This window comes from Amblyomma mixtum, chromosome 3 (assembly GCF_055824585.1).
Source record: "Amblyomma mixtum isolate Tamu chromosome 3, ASM5582458v1, whole genome shotgun sequence".
Classification (NCBI taxonomy): Eukaryota; Metazoa; Arthropoda; class Arachnida; order Ixodida; family Ixodidae; genus Amblyomma; species Amblyomma mixtum.
In genome coordinates, this window is record NC_143014.1 from 348,079,454 (window position 1) to 348,091,037 (window position 11,584).

Here is an 11,584-nt window from a genome sequence, read left to right on the forward strand (position 1 = left end):
AAGTCGAATGCCACTGGCAGATGCTGCTGAGGACCCTGCACTGAACTTTTGTAAAAGTGCTGAAAAGTCTGTTCAAGTTCTAATGCAGCCAATACCAGTAAAGTGTTCTGCCAGGAATATATTTATAATAACACATGTAGTCGTAAAATATTGCCGAATGCAGCATAGCTTCATACATTAATAATAATATATAATTGTGCGCCACGTGTGCTACAGCCAGCCTTGCGATTCGGCCTGCTCGGTTGCAGCCCGAGGCCATCGAGTTAGTGAAAAAAATCACTTGTCGCTTGATCTGAGAACAGCACGATAAAGGCGGCCGCAAACGGATGGAGATATTCCTACAAGGGCTTGCAGTATGAAGCAACTCGCCTAAACAAGGATTTTAATTTACTGCCAGATACCATCTTGGCACGCATAACGGAAGGCGCACGTTTGCCACCTCGACGAGTTCTGCCGCAAAGCGCCGCGAACTTCTGTTTTACGCGTGTGTTATGAACCGAGCCGGCACGCAGCGACCGTGAAGCGATGCCAGCATAAAATTTGCGTGCAAAAAGAGCCTGATAACTTCTTGCGCATGTCAGTGGCGTGTGTGGATTAGAAGCAGATTTGCGGCAGCACCGACAAGCGGCAAGACAACAGTGCCGACGATCGCATCCCGCTTACATTGCATTAGGGAAATTTCGTGGAGCAGTGCTATACAACATTTGCTCGCTTCAAAATTAATTTATTGTATCTCTGAATGAAGTTTGGCTAGAAAAGTATGCTTACGAAAGGACATTTCCAACATGTGGAGATGCTGACACTTCGCTTTCGTTCAAGCCAAAGGCATCGCTTACGCCAGCATCGTTGCTTCCTTGGAGCGGTTTGCTCTTTGCGATTGGTTCGTACATGTAGGGGATGACGCCAAGATCCTCCTGGTAATCTTCGATGTGTTCCATCGTGATATAAGCATCAAACCAACAGCCCGAACCACCGCGCGACGCGCTTCATGTACTACATCGGCGGCGACCGAGCCGGGCTCACCGAGCCAACGCCAGTGTTCACGTCACGAGGCGCCCAACCAATCACAGGCGGCAACGAGGCGCGCGAGCTGGCCCGAGCCTGCTGCTGCACTTTTCGCCAAAATAAAATAGGTTTACGCTTTCCTCTGCCTAATTTCGATGAGAAATTCGAATTCCGAGGGTGGAAAACTGTAAAGTGCATCTCTTCACTCATTTTTTTTGGGAAACCTTTCAGCATCCCTTTAAGGTGCTTGCCCGTCGAGCTGAAACAGCAACGCTCGGCGGCAGAGCCACAACCACGATGAACTAACGCGCTACCTCAGATCCCGGCACTTGACAGCAACAAAAAAAAAAAGAACTGGAGCTGGTGATGCTGATGGCGATATAGATAGCGAAAGCTCGCGGCGGAGGAAACGATGATGATGATGATAATGAGCTTGGCCTTGAGCGCCCTCCGTGGGCGGCGTCTGGAAGCTCCTGTGCGCGTGTGTGGCCTCCGCGATCAAGCGCTCGTTGCGCGCAGGCCGAGCTGATCGCAGGAGGCCTCGGCGCGTGCATTTCGAAGGCTATTCCCGCGTGGGTCATGGAAAGTTTCGGTGCGGCCCTTACAAGGCTATTTTTTTTAACCATTTTCTTCGGCAAAACGGGGGGGTGCGGCCCGTACACGAGTGCGTTTATGCGGTATTTTCAATTTTGCGAGTCGAAAAATTTCCGGAAATTTTACACCTCGTAATAGGCGCACCCCAAGCCTTGAGCCGGATTTTCTTGGAAAAAAGTGCGCCTATTACGCTAGTAAATACGTAGTGTTCTCGGCGGAGCGCCGAAACGCCCTTGACAGCTGTGTGGACGACTGTACTCCATGAGTAACGCAAGCGCACGGTTCTCGCACTATCACAAGACATGCAGAAAATAAAATAAACAAACTAAATAACGACTTTGGTCAGCGGATTGAGGCCCCGTTCCTTGCTCGACTTCTCGCTGTCCTGCATGAATTCCATTTCCCTTGCTTATTATCTACTAAGAAACTGGAAAAGTAAACGTGGGAAAGAAAACGTCCGCAGATATGCCAAAATGCAACAGCGTTCCATAAAAGGCGCATTAAAAAAATTGTATTTGGTTATCAAGCACAAACACCGAGCTCTTCGCGAGCTTTCGCACAGCCGGTCTTAGCCCCGCTGCATGGGACTAGATACGAAACGTCGTTGTTGAACGCAGTAACCTATGGCTCGGGCGCCTGGCTCCGCGAACTAAGAAAGATGAGACGGCAGGGCTCTGGTGTTCGCAGCAAAGATGGGCGGGGACCTGTTTTCACAGCCGGGCCGTCAAAGGAGGATCGTATATGCCCTAATCCATGGTGTCATCGGCGCACAAAAGGCTGCTTTGTACCATTGGCTGAAAAAACTAAGTTGCCCCGTGGAGTCTATGTTCATCGATGGGGCATTTTTGTGCTACTTTCGTGGTGAACTGAAATGCGACAAAAGCCCCTTTCTTTTCGTTTTATACATTTATCAGACACTCACAGAGCATTGTGGTAGCGCTCACCCTTTAGACGTGTCTCTCTTTAATTTCTATTTTCCTTGCCTGAATCATTCTAGTGATTCTTCCATATCGTGGTAAAAATATGATGTATTCCCTGAAGATTAGTTCTCTGGACGAAATTACTTCCTCAGACACTCGTTCCCTTTCGAGTGCAATAAAACATTGCAACAAACTGGCATAATCACGCGCATCTCATTCCGACTATCTTTTAGTGGCAGCGTCACCCATGGACGGCAGGACAGGCCGGCCATTCAAACGATATGTTTGTGTGGCTTACACATTCACTATACAAATGTAGTAGGAGTGTTATGTTATACATGGTACATCGAAGAAGGGTGATAAGGCGTTCAGTGGAAGTTAGCGCAATTGTGTTCTGTCTTGTCCCTGCTTTTGTGCTAGGGAACCTCATGGTACATCATCGGTACATGGTACATCATGGTACAATTATCCAACACTAACTAGCCAAACTATAAAGTCTCGATCGCTGCTCTTTGTCGACTATTCGAGTAGGCAGCTGAAAAGTTCCTCACGCATGGTGTTCACCCCCCCCCTCTTCCCCATCCCCACACCGTCAGATATCACATTCAAGACGACGTCGGTATACAGTAAATAAGTATATAAATTTTACGCTACTTAATTGCTATGGACATTTCAGAATACTAAAGGGGACGTGAGAGGTACAGTTAATTACTATGGACATTTTAGAATACGAAATCACGTGACATCGTTCGGGGGCATGAGAGGCTTGTTATTTCCCATGCTCTGCGGTTCATGTCCCCTCCCACGGAGGAGAAAATGAGGACAGCAATGGGGTGCAAAAGTAGCACACTCCAGATTCTCTTGGCAGTGCTCTATTTTAGGCATGTGCCCCCCCCCCCCCCCCCCCTTGGTGCAGAAAGTTACCTTGGGCCACTCTCGAGAAACAGTTCTGGCCACGTGCCTGCCTGTGGACGAACTTTTTCGAACAAATTCCCATGAAAAAATATTTATAGAGAAACTTCTGTATTCGCACGGGAAGCGAACGGCATCAGATCTAGGATGGGATGGAGGGAGTGCAGCATGCAACATAGCAAGCGCATATCTGAGTCGAAGAATGCAAGAAATAACGTCTCGCGTGTCTTGTGTTTGACGCAGTTGAGTAGCACGTAACAAACAGAGCGCCAGCATTTGCAAATGTCTTAAGGTATCTCAGAGTGCGACATATGATATAACTATTATTCTCCATGAAAGGTGTTGACTGACGCCCGCTGTCATTTGATCGCTATAGGAAGAGACAAAACGGCACGTTCGAGATATCGTTTGGGTGACGCACTGTGAATAAAATAACGTCCGAGTGTACATGTTCGCCGTGCTCAGCACCCTGGACGATAGAATTGAGTGCAGAGAGTTTTAACAAAACACGTGGCGGGGCTAGTTGGTTATGCATTGTTTTTTTCCTCGTCTTAAAGTGCAGCACTCGATTACTTTTTCGAAAAGCAGAAAGTTTTTATTCTTTAATATCTAGTAGGTGCGTATACAACTATGCAAGGCGCCTGCTATGAAGCTGTATAATATGGCCGCGCGAACATTGCATAGGAGTAATTGTTTCTTTTTTGTAACACTGCTGCCTTATTTAGACCAAAAAAAGAATTGGCAGTGGTTTAGCTCTGGTTAAACCTGGAGGATTGCGAAAGCAACGAGGAGAGAGAGAGAGAGGCGATGGAGAGCGCGCGGCAGCGACGGCGGCCCCAGCCCTCAGCACGCGCGCCGCTACTGCGCATGCGCAAATGGCGAGCGCGGCCGCGGCACGGCGGCGGCGCGCCAGCTGTGCGCCGTGTGAAGTCACTGCTCCTCGCGCATGCGCAGTATGGCCTTTCGTCAGCTTCGCGAAATGGCTCGGCGGCTACACGACACGGCCGTTACTTTCGGCTGGAAATTTCATCCAGAGAAAATTAAATACACACTTTCAGAAGATCTATATAAAATGGATGAAAGACCAAATTGTGTGCGCGAAGAGGAGGGTTCTATACGTTTTTTAGTGCGAACACCTTAAAACACTTTTACCCAATCTTACATCACTACTAGCCCTGAGAGCCAAAAATTTTATTTTAAAACTTGACTCGTTATGTCGAACGGTGAAGAAAAGTGCACGACGCGAATTTAATTATGTTCCAGAAAATCGGCCTCAAGCTCGTCACAGTGCGAAGCTTACCGCACGCAGCTACGACCATGTTTTTCAATGCTACCACATCTTTTTTATACTGCTCTTTGTATTCGTCCGAACTATGACCGGAGTTTCGAGAAGAACGAATGATACGTGGCGGAGTAATATGGTTTCGCGGACGCACTATTTCAGCAACCTCCGCAGCGTTGCCTGCTATGTATGAAACGAAGTATAGTTCATTCTTGCGCTGAAAATTAAAAATGTACTGCCATTGCACCCTCGCTGGCTTTTAAAAAATTGGAAGGAGACAAGGAAGTATAGGGAAGCGTAAGAAAGTAAACCAGATTAAGCCTTACACTGTTTTCAATCCCGTACTAGCGAAAAGGAGTACGGTTAGAGAGTGGAAAAATGGAGAAAAGAAAGAAGGACCTGAGATCAAGGAATCAAACTTTCATGCAAATTAGTGAAGCGAGAAATAAATAAAAAATCATAATTGCATTAACGTATGCAAGGTGTGGCACGATGCAGCTTAAGACACAGCATTTTTACAGGTTCCATTTTTTCCCCTAAACAATTCTACTGTTTTGTTTTCGTCAACATACGTAGTATTTAAAACGACATTGATGCTCCAAACATTGGAATTGTATTGCGCCCAGCTCATTCGTGCGGACGGGAAGTTGCATCTCTTCGCTGCAGCCATCAAACCCAGACGTGAACGGTCATCCAGAAAGTTGATCATAGTAACCCATGAGCAAAAGACATGCTTTAAACCCGGCTTGCCGCTACCAATTCTCGCACCGCCAGTCGCGATCCTGAAGGACCTCGTTCGAAACGAGAATTTTCGAGGTGTAGTATAGGTGGTCCAATGTCGAGCAAGCGATACGTCACTTTTCCAGACGCAGCAACAATACCGACGGTTCAAAATTAGGCTTTACTGATTAAAAAAAATGCCAAGAGCAGTACACAAAAGACATTTTTGTAAATGGGTCATACAGCAAGGCGGCCACAGTTAGAAAAATTGCCATCGTAACCTGAGTAATTCTGTTACTGATACTGTGTCTTTTACTTTTGCCCCCAATGGTACATACGTCTACAATTTCAACCCGAACCGTGTTGAAAGGCGCGCGAGATCGCGGCGCTCGGCAGGAAGCTCCTCTCTGATATGACGTAGCTGCGACATATTAGCCTGACACGGATGTGCAATTACAGGCGGCGGTTATAATTTCTCACTCTTGGCTAGCAGCTGCACTTACCCCCATGCGAAGTCCAAAGCGCCCCCACGTCTTATCATCCAGAAGAAATCGCATAAAGTAACAGCTCTCGCCCCACGCCGCCGGAACAGTGATATACTTCAGTTTCGCTGGCCAAGAATAAGAAGTTATCACCGTGGCTTGAAACTGCATATTCTTGTCAGGCGGAGCGCAGCGGCTGCGTCACACCAGGAAGGAGCCTCATGCTGAGCGGTATCGCGTGCGTAATTACAAGGTTTGGGCTGAAGCTTTGGACGTGCACATCTCGGGACACAGACGCGCTGCTGAAATTGAAGACATTAGAATAGTCTTTGCCTGCCTCTAAGTTTCCGATATAAACATGCGCGCTAAATGCAGACAACAAAAAAAAATTGGACGGGACACTTAAGCTGCGCCTGAAGGGTATGACGCGATAGCGTAGTGGGTTAGCAGAAAGTCATTGTCTACATTCATAGCTCCCTAGAAGTCCCCATACCCCCCTGGCACCGTGGTGCAGCGTCATTAAACTGATCCAATCATTAAACTGACACCTGCCACGGTGGGGTAGTTTGCTCATTACACGGTGGCCAGGTTGTGATGACGCAGCAAGCTCACGTGATCTGGGTGGCTCATCTGCCCCCCAGGTTGCTCTCTGGGCACCACCTGCCATAGTAATGCTCGTGATTTTAAGAGCGTTGGCTCTTATTCATCACGTTTCTCGATTTCTTGGGGTCTGCTACCACCTCCCTTCGGCGTGAAATTTTTTAAGCCCGAGGAATCCAAAATGGCGGCCCCCATAGTAAATCTATCCGATATAGCAACCCTATTGGTTATTGATTGGTGACGTCATTAGTATATCGAAGTGGCGGCGTCACTGATTTTGTGACGTTATAATTAACTAGTCACATGACTATGTTTAATCGCTTTTAACTCAGTAATTAATGAGGCATCATAAAACGAATTACATATTTGGTATCCTCTATATGAGTAGAACAGGTTAGACACCAAAATTAATTAATGAATTTAATATTTAGTTATGGCTATGCTTCTATTTAATTGCTTATAATTACCTAACCGATAACGTTATGGAATTCGTAACGGGCTCGATCAGTAGAACATGTTAGGCACCAGTACTGTCTATTAGGTTGATATTTACTTATGGTGAGACTTTAACATGGCGGCCATGTCGTCAGCACTCGGCAGCTCACAATTTCATACCTCATGGCGACCGGCCACCTACCGCCTGTAGGTAGGGAAAAATGGCTCTCCAAAGAGTCTAAAAACTTTTTAGGCCCACATTGTTAAAAAAATATAAAAAAATAACCGACCTTAAGGCGATAGGCGCCCGCTCGCCGTAACGTATGGATAAGGAGCCTAATCACGTGGCAATACATCACATGGACGATAGATGGCGCTACCGAACAGGTGACGCTCGTTCTTCAACGTCTTCCAGACGGTGGCGTATTTTTTTCGCGCCTACATCGGATTTTCCTGACCGCGAGGCCTTTAACGCTAACGCGTTAAAAAGTTCATTAATGAATTTAGTTAATTACTCATGTTACAATGCCAATTTTTCTCACTATCTGTGTCTGCCTGGCCGCATAGTCCATTTACTCTAAGGACTTTTGTGTGCTGCTCTTGGTATTGTTTTTAAACTCGTAAACCCTAATTTTGAAGTCACATGGCAAGGAGACTGCAGTGTACGACTTCCCGGCGACTGTCACTTTACCAACAAACTGCCGCCTGACCTCCATGACTAATCCGAATGCGCCTTTGGGTATGAATTTATTCTTTGAACGCCCCCAAGGGGGCGTGCCTGCGTCTTACCTTTCCGATACCGCCATCCTGCACCGCGCCTTGCTGTGACTAACCGGCTCCGCCCAGACACATATACAGTGTGTCCCAGCTAACTTGGACCAAGGTTTATAAAAAAAACTAAGCGTTCTTCAGAACTGAAATCGCGTGGATGCTGTTGAGGTTTATCTAAAGTTGCAGTAACATTTTTTCGCTTCTCCTATTTGAATAATTAGTCGAGATAAATAAATTAACTTTTTAAATATAGCTTGAAACATTCAGGCGTCAATAGGAAAGTTGTGAAGGTCCACAAATATCGTCCAACCCAGGCGCTTCCAACGAGATACACTTAGCGTGGCCGTTTTTATTCGGAAAAAACGAAAGCCTGGGGACTTTAAAAAATACCACGTGACAGCGCGCTCCGTGCGCCCGGATGCGCCGCGATTACAGCGCTCTCGTCCGTGCTTTGTAAGAAACATCACCCGCTTCGGGCCTTTCGTGCTGCCCAAGACAGGGCTTCGCGATGTGCTTGGTTCCAAGATAAGCGCCAGTGGGTTCGGGCGGGAGTTGAAAGAAAGCACGGCTCCCGTTTCTGCGGCAATAACTGCACACTCACGTTAGCAGAATGCATGCAGAGGAACGATGACAATCTCATGAGTTCGGATTTGAGAGGAGGATCCCAAGAAGCAAAGACGCATATAACAATCCTGATAACGTTGTGTGAATTACGCTGAAAAACAGGAGCCGCGCTTTCTTTTCATTGCCGCCCGTACCCACTGGCGCTTATCTTGGAACCAAGCACATCGCGAAGCCCTGTCTTGGGTAGCACGAAAGGTCCGAAGCGGGTGATGTTTCTTACAAAGCACGGATGAGAGCGCTGTAATCGCGGAGCATCCGGGCGCACGGAGCGCGCTGTCACGTGGTATTTTTTAAACTCCGCGGGCTTTCGTTTTTCCCGAATAAAAATGGCCACGCTATGTCTATCTCGTTGGAAGTGCCTGGGTTGGACGATATTTGTTGAGTTGCACAACTTTCCTATTGACGCCTGAACGTTTCAAGCTATATTTAAAAAGTTAATTTATTTATCTCGACTAATTATTCAAATAGGAGGACCGAAAAAATGGTACTGTAAATTTAGATAAACCTCAACAACATCCACGCAATTTCAGTGCTGAAGAACGCTTAGTTTTTTTATAAACCTTGGTCCAAGTTAGCTGGGACACCCTGTATAGTTGCGCAGTCAACGATGACTTGAGCTTCTATTTCAGCCTTCAACAGCTCTCCCCAGCACACGCTTACATGTGCTAAGCGCGTCAGTTAAGTCCTTTAAACTCATGTACCCATAAATTTCTTCACTATAACTCAAGCTACAAAATATGAGCACACCTTTTTCACTTGCAATTTATATGAGCAAAAAAGCATAATGTGATGGTCAGTAAATATTGAGAGAAAAAAAAAGGCTTCCACGCGCTACCACTACGAACAAGGAACACAATAACGATCACAAGCGTGGATCCATCAGTCTGCTCAACCAACTAGTCCCAATCGCCGCCTTGCTTAAGAATATGAACGCCTCATAAATTCTCAGGAGATACCACACACGCAGCAAGACGTGCACCGTCATTCGCCAGAAACTCTACACACTTATAACTCACGCACTAGACTTACCAGTTATGTTCTTGCGTTTCCTACTTTCTGCAAACAAGTGAAGTCAGACGACGTCACGGGTTTTACACGTGCTGCAGAAGCGTGGCACACGCCGTGATTTTGTCTCAGGTCTTCTTCTGCGCTACTCTGCCTCGTGTACAACCTCGGCAAAAGCGCGCGTGGAAATGGCAAGAAATAAGCTGAGATTTTGAAGCCCCAATTTTGCCGCACACCGTCTTAAAAACCCGGCCACCCGCTCGCCCTTCAAAGTTCATATCTCTCCAGATTAACACGACACCGGCTCACCAACCGCTTCTCTTGCCGCTGGAATTCCGAGAATCCCTGCTACGCTTCTGTCTCGACCGCTAACGACGTCATCCCGAAACCCCCGATTTGTTCGTTGACCTCACTCTACATCGGCGCGAACTAGACCTCGGGTTCAGGTTGCACGTTGGATTGCACCTCCCATCCGCCATCTCCCACTACGATGACTGGACGCCCGGGCGCGACGACCAACCGGCTGCGTCGCTAACGAAAACGGACGCCGGTGACGTCACGCGCCAAGAAGGAACCATCGTGCGTCCTCCTGAATGATCCGACGGGACGGTGAGGCGAGGGAAGGGGGGTGAGGAGACCTTGTCTCTGGACTGTGCGCCATGCGCGCGCCGTCCTCGTTCAGCAAGCCGAGAAGAACGAGACGTAAAGAAAAAAAAACGAAGGAAAAGTACCGGTTTTCCTCGGTTTATGCTACGCTGTCTCTTTCCCAGAAAAGGGTTACAGCGCCGAAACAGACAACACACAGAAAGCGAGACGGGTCAGGCGCAACTTCCAACAGATTTATTCACCGCGAATGCAAATGAATATAAGGCAAACAATCAAGAGGGATAGCAAGAACCACACATGCACGGGAGGGTTGTACAAAAATTGAAAAAAAAGAGATAGGCAAGTCACACAGGTGTCTCACCCCCGTGTATCTAAATAATACAAATCAATCCAAACTTTATTTTATTTTACAAATGTGCATACAGTCTTTAGGATGAGCCACAGGCCAAAAGCTAAAGAAAATAGCTTGAAAATGCCTGTGGCTCATCTAAGAGCCATTACAAAATAATAAAATAAACACATGCATACAACGGTGGCAGATCGCATACGAGCACACTGTAGAAAGAATTTATAATATTTACGATTGAACTGATGGGTACACAGAGATGTAGTTTGAAACTAGAAAAAAAAACAATTAAAACTGAACAAATGTATTTGAAAGTTATACACTGCTGGGTTGATTACAAAGGGGAAAAGGACACCGATACATACACAAACTACAATATATGAAAAGAAGTTATGGAATATTATTTACAAAGTACACTTTTAAATCATGTGGTCGGAGGTTATACATGCTCAGCTGGTTAGATTCGTAGCTGTTTAGAACATTAGGTATAAGGAAGTTAAGTGCTTGTTTACCATAGTTAGTTCTAGCTCGTGGAAGTGTCCATTTTGCAGTTGATCGGGTTTGAACATACTTTTCTATGGGCTTTAACAATGCGATATTAAGCAAAAAATTACATATTGATGGTGAAGAAAATCTGAGATAGTATAATAGGCGGTACTCAAGAAAAACATTGACACGAATTACTTCATACTTAGTAAACAATTCAGCCGTATGGGCAGTAAAACTGGCACCTGCGATAATCCTGATAGCTTTCTTTTGGAGAATTAGAATTTTCTGTAGATTTGTTTTGGATGTGGTAGCCCAAACTATGTGGCAATAGTTAATGTGTGATTGGAATAGGGCATGATAAATCATTCGTTTTATACAGGGAGGAAATTCAGTGTGGTACCGAGCAAGAAAACCAACGGAAGGAGCTAATTTCTTGCGAAGATGTGTTGCGTGTGCGGTCCAGCTCATACAGGCGTCAAAATTACACCGAGTGATTTGAAGGTGTCCACGATTTCTATTTTATGATTCCCAAGTTGAAGATCATCGTTTAAGTTAATTTTGACGTTTTTAGGCCTGAAGAAAACAGCTTTAGATTTATTGGTATTAATAGACAACCCATTTTGAACGGACCACGCATGCAAAGTTTTAAGAACAGCATTACCGCGATTTAATAACTGATCTGTTGAGGAGCCCGTTAAGAAAATACTGGAGTCGTCTGCGTACAGAATGAATTTAACGTTACTGTCAATGTTTACGAGATCATTTATGTATACGTTAAAGAGAAAAGGACCTA

General features: G+C 46.0%; 1 protein-coding gene across 2 annotated transcripts in view; it reads right to left on the reverse strand.

Annotated features, from left to right (window-relative positions):
- LOC149356291 (plexin-A2-like) overlaps positions 1-9,605 on the reverse strand; it is a 32,543-nt gene extending 22,938 nt beyond the window's left edge. Inside the window, exon 1 of one of the 2 annotated variants that reach the window (XM_089577763.1) lies at positions 9,375-9,605. The gene's annotated coding sequence lies outside the window, so the exon portion shown is untranslated. The remainder of the gene's footprint in view (positions 1-9,374) is intronic. The other variant, XM_089577764.1, reaches the window with a different exon arrangement.
- Between the last annotated feature and the right edge of the window lie 1,979 nt (positions 9,606-11,584).